General features: G+C 39.6%; 1 pseudogene; it reads right to left on the reverse strand.

Annotated features, from left to right (window-relative positions):
- Nucleotides 1–3,222: 3,222 nt before the first annotated feature.
- LOC126299921 (5S ribosomal RNA) lies at nucleotides 3,223–3,340 on the reverse strand (annotated as a pseudogene).
- Nucleotides 3,341–12,284: the final 8,944 nt, after the last annotated feature.

Consider the following 12,284-nt stretch of genomic DNA (forward strand, 5'->3'; position numbering starts at 1 on the left):
GGATTGTGCCCCTTGGTCTAATGGTTAACTGGTTACGTTTGGCTTACTGTAATCCTTTCTGGATTCATAGTACATGTTTTTCATTTTTGTGTTCCAGCCCATTATCTGTTTCATGTCACATTAGGTTGGGTGGATATGTCTTGATGGTGATTATAGTATTTACAGAATTCTTAGGCATGCTTGAGGAATTGTGGATCCATGCTTTCCACTTACCTGACAATTTGCTAATTGAGTTTTATATTCATAGACAAGGAATATTCAATCTTGTCCATGTCGCAAGTGTAACATTATGATTTAACCTGAATGAGATTTTCACTCTGCAGTGGAGTGTGCGCTGATATGAAACTTCCTGGCAGATTAAAACCATGTGCCAGACCGAGACTCAAACTTGGGACCTTTGCCTCCACAGGCAAGTGCTCTACCAACTGACCTACCCAAGCACGACTCACGCCCCGTCCTCACAGCTTTACTTCTGCCAGTACCTCGTCTCCTGCCTTCCAAACTTTTCAGAACCTCTCCTGCTAACCTTGCAGAACTAGCACTCCTGAAAGAAAGGATATTGTGGAGACATGGCAATATCCTTTCTTTCAGGAGTGCTAGTTCTCAGGCTCGGTTGGTAGAGCACTTGCCCGTGAAAGGCAAAGGTCCCGAGTTTGAGTCTCGGTCTGGCACACAGTTTTAATCTGCCAGAAAGTTTCATGATTTAACCTGTAAGTAATTCGCTCTTTTTCTCATTACTGATTGTAACTATAACGGACCACAATTGTAGTGAATGCTTTTTACAATTTAACATACCTAACCTGATGGTGTGGTTTCTAAGCTATGAAATCAGTCGTTAAATAAATTATTTACAAGAGCAGCCAAGTGGTTATTATTCACTGTTCTGTCCTCCCTGAGTACAATCAATACTGTCTCCATAATTACCTTCCTCTAATACTTTGTCTTTAACTTCTACAATTATCATGCCATTTAATTCGTTATATAAATTTATTTATTTACACTTCAAGTTTTGTAGGACCAAATTGAGAAGCAAATCTCCAAGGTCATGGAACGTGTCAGTATATGAAATTACAACATAAAAGCAGTAACAGATAAAAATAAATGTTCATGAACCTGTAAAAAGTCAGTCCATAAGTTTAAGTAAACGCAATCAATAATACAATAAGAATCAGCTAAATTTTTCAAGGTACTTCTTGACAGAATAGGAGTGACCCATGAGGAAACTCTTCAGTTTCATGGACTACTCCTAAGATTTTTGAATTCGAATGGTAGTTTATTGAAAATGGATACAGCAGTATACTGGGGCACTCAGACCCCACATCACAGCCATTCTGAACATTGTGAATAATGACATTTTGCTGTCTGTTGCTAAAGTAAGAGCTGAACCAACTGTGAGCTACTCCACGTATTTCGTAATGGTCCAACTTCTGGAGCAATATTTTGTGATCAACACAATAAAATGCCATAGTTAAATCAAAAAATATGCCAAGCGTTCAAAAGTCTTTTGTTTAGCCCATCCAGAACCTCACAGAGGAAAGAGAATATAGCATTTTCAGTTGTTAAATGACTTCTAAAGCCGAACTGTACATTTGATAGCAAATCGTGTGATATAAAATGATCAATTATCCTTACATACACAGCCTTTTCAATAACGTTTGCAAACAATGATGACATAAAAATAAGTCTAAAATCATCTACATTATCCCTTTCTCCCTTTTTATAAAGCGACTTTACTACTGAGTACTTTAATCACTCAGGAAACTGACCATTCCTAGAGAAAAAAATACAAATATGGCTAAATACAGGGCTAACATATGTAGCACAGTACTTTAATATTCTGATAGGCACTCCATCACAACCATGAGAGTCCTTAGTCTTCAGTGATTTAATTATTGACTCAGTCTCCCTCTTGTCTGTATCACAGAGGTCTATTTCAGACATCAATCTCGGAATGGCACTTGCCAAGAAAGTTATATGATTTCCAGTAGAAACTAAATTTTTATTTAATTCAACAGCAATGCTCCGAAAATGATTGTTAAATACTGTACATATCTCTGATTTATCAGTAACAGAAATATTTTTACTACGAACTGACTTTATATTGTCAACCTTGTGCTGTTAACCAGACACTTCCTTCACAACTGACCATTTGGTTTTAATTTTATCCTGTGAATTGGCTATTTTGTTTGCATACCACATAATCTTTGCCTTCCCAACAAAATTTTTAAGCACTTTACAATACTGTTTGTAATGGGCTACTGTAGTTTGGTTGTGAGTACTTCTAACATAATGATATAATTCCCACTTTGTTCTACAAGATATCCTTATCTCACTAGTTAGCCACCCAGGCTGCCTATTACTGCTAGTACCCCGTTCAGAATGTTATAATGGAAAACAACTCTCAAAGAGCATAAGAAATGTGTTAAGGAAAGCATTGTTTTTATCATCAGTGTTATCGGCACTATAAACATCCTACCACTCTTGTTCCTTGACAAGGTTTAAAAAACTCTCGATTGCTGTTGGATTAACTTTCCTACATAGTTTGTAATTAAGTATGACAATGGTTTGAGTACAAAAGCCTTTTAGTGTTAAAATTTGCGCATCATTGTCTGAAAGGCCATTCATGCTTTTACTAACAGAACGCCCATCTAGTAATGAAGAATGAATAAAAATATCGTCTATGGCTGTGCTACTGTTCCCTGCACCCTAGTTGGAAAAAACACAGTCTGCATCAGATCAGATCTACATCTCTTCCTATTTTCTCTTCAAAATCATCTACATCATCTTCACTTTCCTCATTACTAGCAATTGTTGCCTGTTTCTCACTGATAAGATGATGATGATGATGAGTAGTTTGTGGGGTGCTCAACTGTGCGGTCATCAGCACCCATACAAATTCCCAATCTGTACACAGTCCAATCTAGACACTTTCACAAATGATGATGAGGACAACACAACACTCAGTCCCCGGGCATCAAAAGCCCCAATCCGGCTGGGAATCGAACAACTGAACTTCAATCGAACAGGTCTTGGAAGGCCCAACAGTACTGACCGACCGCCTTATCATCCTCAGCCCACAGGTGTCACTGGATACTGATATGGAGGGGCATGTAGTCAGCACACCGCTCTCCATGGCCGTATGTCAGTTTACAAGACCAGAGCCACTACTTCTCAGTCAAGTAGACCCTTGGTTTGTCTCACAATGGCTGAGTGTACCCCACTTGCCAACAGCGCTCGGCAGACCGGATGGTCACCCATCCTAATGCTAGCCCAGCCCAACAGCACTTAACTTTGGTGATCTGACGGGAACCAGTGTTACCACTGTGGCAAGGCCATAGCAACAACACTAGAAACAGTAAATTTTCCATCTACATATGCCACATCTTCAGTCATTAACTTGCATAAACCAAAGTAAAAGTCTCTCCCACTTAAACTACATTATTTGATACACTGTAAAGAGTTTGTGACAAAGCAATCTGGGATCTCCTTATTTCCTCTCTTGTTTTGCCATCTGCCTCCTTAAATTCATTTTTGCCTAATTGCCATAAACATGCTCGAGTATAATCTGCATTTCCATATAAGAGAGAGGTTGGCCCTCAATCTTACAGAATATAATACCAGATCTAATTTTGTGCTTAGTTTTGTGTATGTAAAAAAATTCCTAATTTATTTCATTCATTCCTAGTGAATACCTTTGTTATAGGGTGAAATCGGTAATTGTTTCATAACTTAGTTTCTATTGTTGGCTTATAAACAAATATAAATGTCGACTAATTATAAACATTTGGAAGAAGAACTAATAGTATTCTTAAAGACTTTATTTGGCTCTATTCGAAAACATATTAGTGAAGTCAAACCTTAATTAATTCCAAAATAATTAGGAGGTCTGTCAAAAATATTGTTTGTATAATTGTATCTGTTAATTTCATTATTTAACCAAATAATTTGGCCTGACCTTTATGATACAAGGAACTGTTAAAAAGGAGGAATTTTTCATCAGTTAATTGAATGAGTTATGTTTTAATTGTAATTTATGTAACTTAAACATCAAACAATGTACAGTTTCAGTGCCTATTATTTGAGGATATATAAAGGATGGATTTTTGGTCCCAAGGCAGTCTGTCTAAACCCGATTTTAAGAGGGAAATTATGTACTGTTTCAAGTAACAACAATGCATCAACTTAACAGTGGAATTAGTGTAACACAAATAGGCCATGTGTTAAAACAGTGGCAGCGTCTGTTCATGTTATTTAAGAAATAGTGTCACATGTACCATATTATTCTGCAAGAACTGTGAATTGTGTGGTTAGGTTTTTCCTGCTCACAGATGTTCAGCAGCAAACTATTGTAGCAGTGTGCTGATGTTTGCCTGCAACATATTAATGAGGCTTATCAACATTTACCAACAGTGAACTGGCCATGTAACTGTGTAATAATGCAGGGTTGTGAACAGTGAAAGCAAAAAACTGTGAAATGTAACTGTGCAATTGTCGGCTACATCATTTACAGTAGTCAGTGTTGGACTTCCAGCCCCCATTTTTCAGCCAGTATTAATGCAGTAAGCCTCCCTAAATATCCAATCAAAACTTAATGTATTCATTCCATATCTATTCCCAGTATTGTTTTGTTGCCAGTATGGTTCAAAGTTTTTCACTCTTTGAAAAATCCTGTTATAATAGTTAGCCTGATTTCTTCTGTTTCTCGTCATTACAAACTGACTGGAACGATCTTTAATTTACTGGATTATTACCTCTGTTTTCATATCTACCATGATTAAATGGTCTATTATCCCCATCCCATAGTCTATTTCTTTTTCATATGTTCTCTTTTCATTTATATTTGTATCATTTCACTGTGGTTCTCTTCCCTCACCTCTTGAATTTATTCTTTTCATTTACTCCCTCTCTCCTTCCATAAATAGGTGTACTACAGTAGTTTTGGTTCCTCTCCTCATGCTGGTTCCCAGCAGGTCCATTCTGATAAAAACTATATCACTTCTCTCTTACATCCTGTCCAATTACTCTACATTTTAAAAAAAATGTTTAATAGGATCATCCGATCCGGACACTAAACCCCACTGCACTTTTCTTAGTAATCTCTTTAAGGCATCTATTTGAGTGAGCTCATGAAATGGACTAGCATTTTCTCAGAAATCTACACTCCTGGAAATGGAAAAAAGAACACATTGACACCGGTGTGTCAGACCCACCATACTTGCTCCGGACACTGTGAGAGGGCTGTACAAGCAATGATCACACGCACGGCACAGCGGACACACCAGGAACCGCGGTGTTGGCCGTCGAATGGCGCTAGCTGCGCAGCATTTGTGCACCGCCGCCGTCAGTGTCAGCCAGTTTGCCGTGGCATACGGAGCTCCATCGCAGTCTTTAACACTGGTAGCATGCCGCGACAGCGTGGACGTGAACCGTATGTGCAGTTGACGGACTTTGAGCGAGGGCGTATAGTGGGCATGCGGGAGGCCGGGTGGACGTACCGCCGAATTGCTCAACACGTGGGGCGTGAGGTCTCCACAGTACATCGATGTTGTCGCCAGTGGTCGGCGGAAGGTGCACGTGCCCGTCGACCTGGGACCGGACCGCAGCGACGCACGGATGCACGCCAAGATCGTAGGATCCTACGCAGTGCCGTAGGGGACTGCACCGCCACTTCCCAGCAAATTAGGGACACTGCTGCTCCTGGGGTATCGGCGAGGACCATTCGCAACCGTCTCCATGAAGCTGGGCTACGGTCCCGCACACCGTTAGGCCGTCTTCCGCTCACGCCCCAACATCGTGCAGCCCACCTCCAGTGGTGTCCCGACAGGCGTGAATGGAGGGACGAATGGAGACGTGTCGTCTTCAGCGATGAGAGTCGCTTCTGCCTTGGTGCCAATGATGGTCGTATGTGTGTTTGGTGCTGTGCACTTGAGTGCCACAATCAGGACTGCATACGACCGAGGCACACAGGGCCAACACCCGGCATCATGGTGTGGGGAGCGATCTCCTACACTGGCCGTACACCTCTGGTGATCGTCGAGGGGACACTGAATAGTGCACGGTACATCCAAACCGTTATCGAACCCATCGTTCTACCATTCCTAGACCGGCAAAGGAACTTGTTGTTCCAACAGGACAATGCACGTCCGCATGTATCCCGTGCCACCCAACGTGCTCTAGAAGGTGTAAGTCAACTACTCTGGTCAGCAAGATTTCCGGATCTGTCCCCCATTGAGCATGTTTGGGACTGGATGAAGCATCGTCTCACGCGGTCTGCATGTCCAGAACGAACGCTGGTCCAACTGAGGCGCCAGGTGGAAATGGCATGGCAAGCCGTTCCACAGGACTACATCCAGCATCTCTACGATCGTCTCCATGGGAGAATAGCAGCCTGCATTGCTGCGAAAGGTGGATATACACTGTACTAGTGTCGACATTGTGCATGCTCTGTTGCCTGTGTCTATGTGCCTGTGGTTCTGTCAGTGTGATCATGTGATGTATCTGATCCCCGGAATGTGTCAATAAAGTTTCCCCTTCCTGGGACAATGAATTCACGGTGTTCTTATTTCAATTTCCAGGAGTGTATTATACTACCATTACTTTCTACATACACGCTCCATTTAAGAATTCACTTTTGATTCTAGCTTGTTCTGTTACTGACCAAAATCTATTCGAAAAGCTTTTTTTCCAACATCACTATGCATCATATTTACATTAGCACACTGGTTAGCCCAAGAGATTACTTCCCCACCCAAAAACTACTTTACAAACTTAATTTTAAGCAAATAATTCATACCACTATGAAATTTATTTATTTTTATTTTAGAAAATCAACTGGGTGAAGTTTATAATCAGCTGGAAAACTTAATAGATACATTGTCCCACATCCCCCTATAGTTACTACTGAAACTTGACAGCACAACTTTCTTCCAATTCAGTTATTTTTTTTTCCTTACTAACATTTCTGATGTTGGTGTTATGTGCATCCACATTGCTAGTTACAGCTTTTTCTATCTCAGCTACCTAATTATTAATTACTAGTAACTGGTTTTCAATTTTGCTTTCTCAGTAATTAATTTTGTATTCAAGATTTTGATCATTTTGACTCATTTCTGATATTAATAACTGGCTTTCCTGCTTTACTGGTTTTTCTGAACTGCTTCCACAAAATTCATTTTAACACTGAAGTCTTTGCCTTCTACCGTACCTATTTGTGCATCAATTAATTTGCGTTCTGATACTCCCCCATTTCATTAACTAGACTATTAATATTAAAGATTTCATTCCTTTTATTCTTTTAATTCAGTATCTGTAACATCAATTTTACTGCCCAAGTCTTGATTCAGTTCACTTTTTGATGCTTCAGTTCTACCACTTAATTCTTTATTGTAATTGCTTAACTGTTCTATCATTAATGTCTAGTTGTTCAAAGATACCAACGTTCAGTCCTGAAAGTTCTGTATGGTTGAAACCTCAGAATGGACAGCAGACACTTCTAGCATTTCCGTCTACCGTTTCCTCATTACCACTTTGATTAAGTTCCTCATTATTGTTCAAAATTCTCTCTGCCTCACTGTGACTACACTAAACTCAATATTGTTATTTGAAACTACAACACTGTTAATTACTTCATCCTGATTTGCCATGTTTAACTACTGACAGGACACTTCACAATCCTCAACAAAATGTTTGTAACAAGGCCAACATCACTGACTTTCACCACCATACAAGAGGAAAGAAAAACATTCAAAGTCCTTATCTTTTTGATGCTGATATCCCACATAATTATTAACACTTAACTGCTTCATCACTTTCCTTCTCAGTCATTGAGTTTCACTTTTGGTCCCTATTGTTGTAAATCCCATCCATATTTTCAATTAACAGTAATTAAATTTATTTTTTGTGGCGTATAGGTACCTGACACTTATAAATGATTAAAAGGACTTTCGTAATGATTTTCTATGTGTCACAGCTTAGCCCGCCAAATTAAAATATAACCAGGTTTTATGGCTATGATTCTAATACATAACTTCATGATTTCTGGTGATATTGAAACGGGGCAAGTATCTCTTCACTGCATTGATCTAAACCAGTTAATTAAATCAAAATTATATGGGGCAAGAGAGGGGGAGGGGGGGGGGGAGAGGGGGAGGGGGGAGAGGGGGAGGGGGGAGAGAGAGGGGGGGAGAGAGAGAGAGAGATCATTTTTATTGCATCACATACACGGATGATGTAACACTGACCCTACCAAATCTGAGACAATAGTATGCATACCATGGCTATTGCCACTGATATATATCTTTTAACAATTGAAATGTGTGAACATGCTTTGCTTTAAACAGGCTTTTTAACACTTAAAATTTTATTAGTTTGGTTCCACTCTTTGTTGCAAAATTTGTAGTTCAGCTAACATGCTGAAATATCATAATCACTATGGCCAAATTACATGAAATACCTTTCCACAATAATGTCTTATCTATATAGCTAAACACTTTTTTTTACATGTGAGTTCTGTTAAGTATACAAGGGTATGCTGGACAGTAATGCTCGTAGAACATGAACAAAAACAATTAGGAAGATTACGCAAAAATCATTAGGAAAGTCCTTTTAATCATGTATTTATTACTCAAGATAGTCACTGTTAAGACTAACAAATTCTCCCAATGTGTAACAAGTTTTTTCACTTGTCAGTGAAAAAAGGACTTCTTTCAGATCCAGGGCTTGAGAGTGACCTTCACCTCAATCTCTAAGATGTAACGATTACTCAAATGATACTATACAGTTCCAGAGATCTTTTCAAGTTTCAGACATCTATAATAAATATATATATATATATATATATATATATATATATATATATATATATATATATATATATATGCAAACTGTTTAGTGATTACCCTTGAGAATACATAAATAAATAAATATAAAAATTGCAGAGTGCAAGAATGAGGGAGTAAGGAGGGTGTGGACCTGGCTCAAAAATCAGGTTTTGCAGAGCCTCAGCTGTACACAGTATGTGTGGAGGAGTGTTGTCCTGTTGCAAGATTATTGGCACCAGGCAACCTCTAACACGATAAACTCGATGCTGTTGGTGTTTTATAGTCTCAATGTACTGAGAAGAATTTCGATTATTCCTCATAACAGATAGTCACATAAACTCGGCAAGCATCCCAAAAGACAGTCGAAAGACTTTTTTTGCAGATGGTTGTGTTTTGAACCTTTTAACTCAAGGAGAAAATGGATGTCGAAATTCAGTGCCCTGTTTTTTCTCTTTTGGGTCATAATGATGAGCCCATTACCCATTCTCCATCACAATACTCAAAAGGAAGTCATCTCCTCCATCACATTAGCACTGCAAAAGTTGCTCACAGCTTTCCAATCAACAATGACTGTTCCTGTCTGCGAGATGGTGTGATACCTGTTGTGCACAGATTTTAGTGTATCCTAATTGTTCAATAATGAAGACAACTCATTCCTTGGACATTCCAACATGGCTTGCGATATTATTTTGACTGATTCGCCACTCATTTTCAATCAGATTGTTGATGTGGCAGTGATCGGATGTCAGCTGTGTGTTTCATCAAGAATTATCGCTTTTCCAGGCTCACAACCGTACAACTTTACTATACATCAATTTACAGTAGACTTACCAACAGCATTGTTACCATAAATAACCTTTAAGCGACGATGACTCTCACCATGAGTCACTTTTTCAGCAGTTACAATTTTAGTAACAAATATCATTGCAGTGTACGTTCATTTAATCATGCATTGTTTAAAACAATGCATGTTCTCACATTTGGATTGTTAAAAAATATATAAGGGCCAGTGGCAATAGCTGTGGTATGGCTACTATTGTCTCAAGCTTGGCATAGCCAGTATTACTTCATCTACACTATGTGATCAAAAGTGTCCAGACAACCCCAAAAACATATGTTTTTCATATTAGGTGCATTGTGCTGCCACCTACTGCCAGGTACTCTGTATCAGTGACCTCAGTAGTCATTAGACATTGAGAGAGCAGAATGGTGTGCTCCACTGAACTCACGGACTTCAAACGCAAACGTCGTCAGGTGATTGGGTGTCACTTGTATCATACGTCTGTACGCAAGATTTACACACTCCTAAACATCCCTAGGTCCACTGTTTCCAATGTGATCATACAGGCCGATCTCGTCAGTTGACTGACAAACCGCTGACAGTTTAAGAGGGTGGTAATGTGTAATAGGTAGACATCTATCCTGACCATCACACAGGAATTCCAAACTGCATCACGATCCACTGCAAGTACTATGACAGCTCAGTGGGAAGTGAGAAAACTGATTTCATGGTCGAGCGGCCACTCACATAAGCCACACATCACACTGGTAAATGCCAAATGATGCCTCACTTCGTGTAAGGAGCGTAAACACTGGACGATTGAACAGTGAAAAAACATTGTGTGTAGTGACAAATCACAGTACACAATGTGGCAATCCGATGGCAGGGTGTGAGCATGGCAAATGGCTGGTGAAATTTGTCTACCAGAGTATGTAGTGCCAACAGAAAAATCCGGAGGTGGTGCTGTTATGGTGAGGTTGTGTTTTTCACAGAGGGGGCTTGCACACCTTGTTGTTCTGAATGGCACTATCACAGCACAGACCTACATTGATGGTTTAAGCACCTTATTGCTTTTAAACTATAGTGATAGACTTAGTGCAGCAATTAGGCAGACAGGTCACACTGACCTTAGTATGGCTGGAGATTTCAATACTGAGGCAAACTCCTTATTAAATTCATATAAACTCAAGCTCCAGTAATATAGATTACACAGCAGTCAACAGGAATTTGAAAGACAATGTAAGCTGATATAATGTTCATTTTCATTACTCTGATCAGTATTGACAGTTGAGTACTTCTATTTCTACATCTATAAACCACAAGCCACAATGTGGTGTGCGGCAGAAGGCACTTTGTGTATGTCATAACCCCCTCCCCTCCCCTCCCCTCCCCTCCCCTCCCCTCCCCTCCCCCTCCCCCTTTCCTGTTTCATTCTCTAATGGTTTGCAGGAAGAACGATTTTCGGTAAGCCTCCAAGCATACTCTAATCTGTCTAATTTTATCTTCAGGGTCTTTTTTTGTGATATATATGTAGCAGGAGCAATATGTATGTTGACTCTTCTAGGAACATATGCTCTTGGAACTTTAAAAGTAAACTGGACTGTTGCACAGACTACCTCTTTTGCAATATCTGCCACTGGAGATCACTGTGATGCTTTTGTGCTCACTAAATGAACCTGGACAAAATCTGTAGCTCTACTATGGATCTCCTCTACTTCCTCTATTAATCCTACTTGGTATAGATCCAATAATGGCAAGCAATATTCAAGTGTTGGTCAAACAAGTGTTTTGTAAGCTACCTCCTTTGGTGACAGACTACATTTCCAGGAAATTCTTCCAGTGAATCACTGTCAGGCATTTACCTATCCTCCATTTCGTTTTATATGGTTGTTCCACTTTAAATTGTTCCATACACATAATCCTAGATATTTTATGGAAGTAACTGCTTGCAGTGATTGTTCTGCAATCTGTAATCTTACAATAAGGGGTCTGCTGTTTACATAAGTATGTTACATTTGTTTTGGTTCAGCATCAACAGCCACTCCCTGCACCAAGTGTCACATCAACCCTCTGCAGGTCTTCCAACAATTTTCTAGTGTTGCTACTTCTCCGTAGTGTCATCTGCAAAAAGCCTACCAGAACTTCTGATGTTTATGTCATTTACACACATTATTATGAAAAGGTAATGACTCTAAAATAGGCCCTTGGGTTACAATAAGTCACATTTATGCCTGAAGACCTCTCCACTGAGACTGACAAGCTGTGTTTGTTAGCAAGAAACCAATTCGATCATATAGTTGGCTCAATATCGCGCATGCTCATGTTTTGTTCATTGGGTGGCTGTGCAGAACTGTACCTAATGCCTTGTGAAAGTCAAGGAACACAGTATCTACCTAGGTGCCAGTACCTACCACCATCTGGGTCTCATGGAAGAAGAGGACAAGCTGTTACACACGATTGCTGTTTTCTTTTTCTTTCTTTCTTTTTTTTACCATGTTAACCCCCTTAACACAAAATCCTGAGTTATCTTGTTTTATTATTTTGACAGAATCTATGACTTAACTGTGTGAAGCTATGGATAATTCATGACAAAAAATGTGCTTTCAGCCTCTGTCCTGTATTGTTGAGGCAGTGCTTCCAAAAAAACGACAGCTACGGAGATCCTGAATTCGCCATTGAATTTA

This window comes from Schistocerca gregaria, chromosome X (assembly GCF_023897955.1).
Source record: "Schistocerca gregaria isolate iqSchGreg1 chromosome X, iqSchGreg1.2, whole genome shotgun sequence".
NCBI classification, from domain to species: domain Eukaryota; kingdom Metazoa; phylum Arthropoda; class Insecta; order Orthoptera; family Acrididae; genus Schistocerca; species Schistocerca gregaria.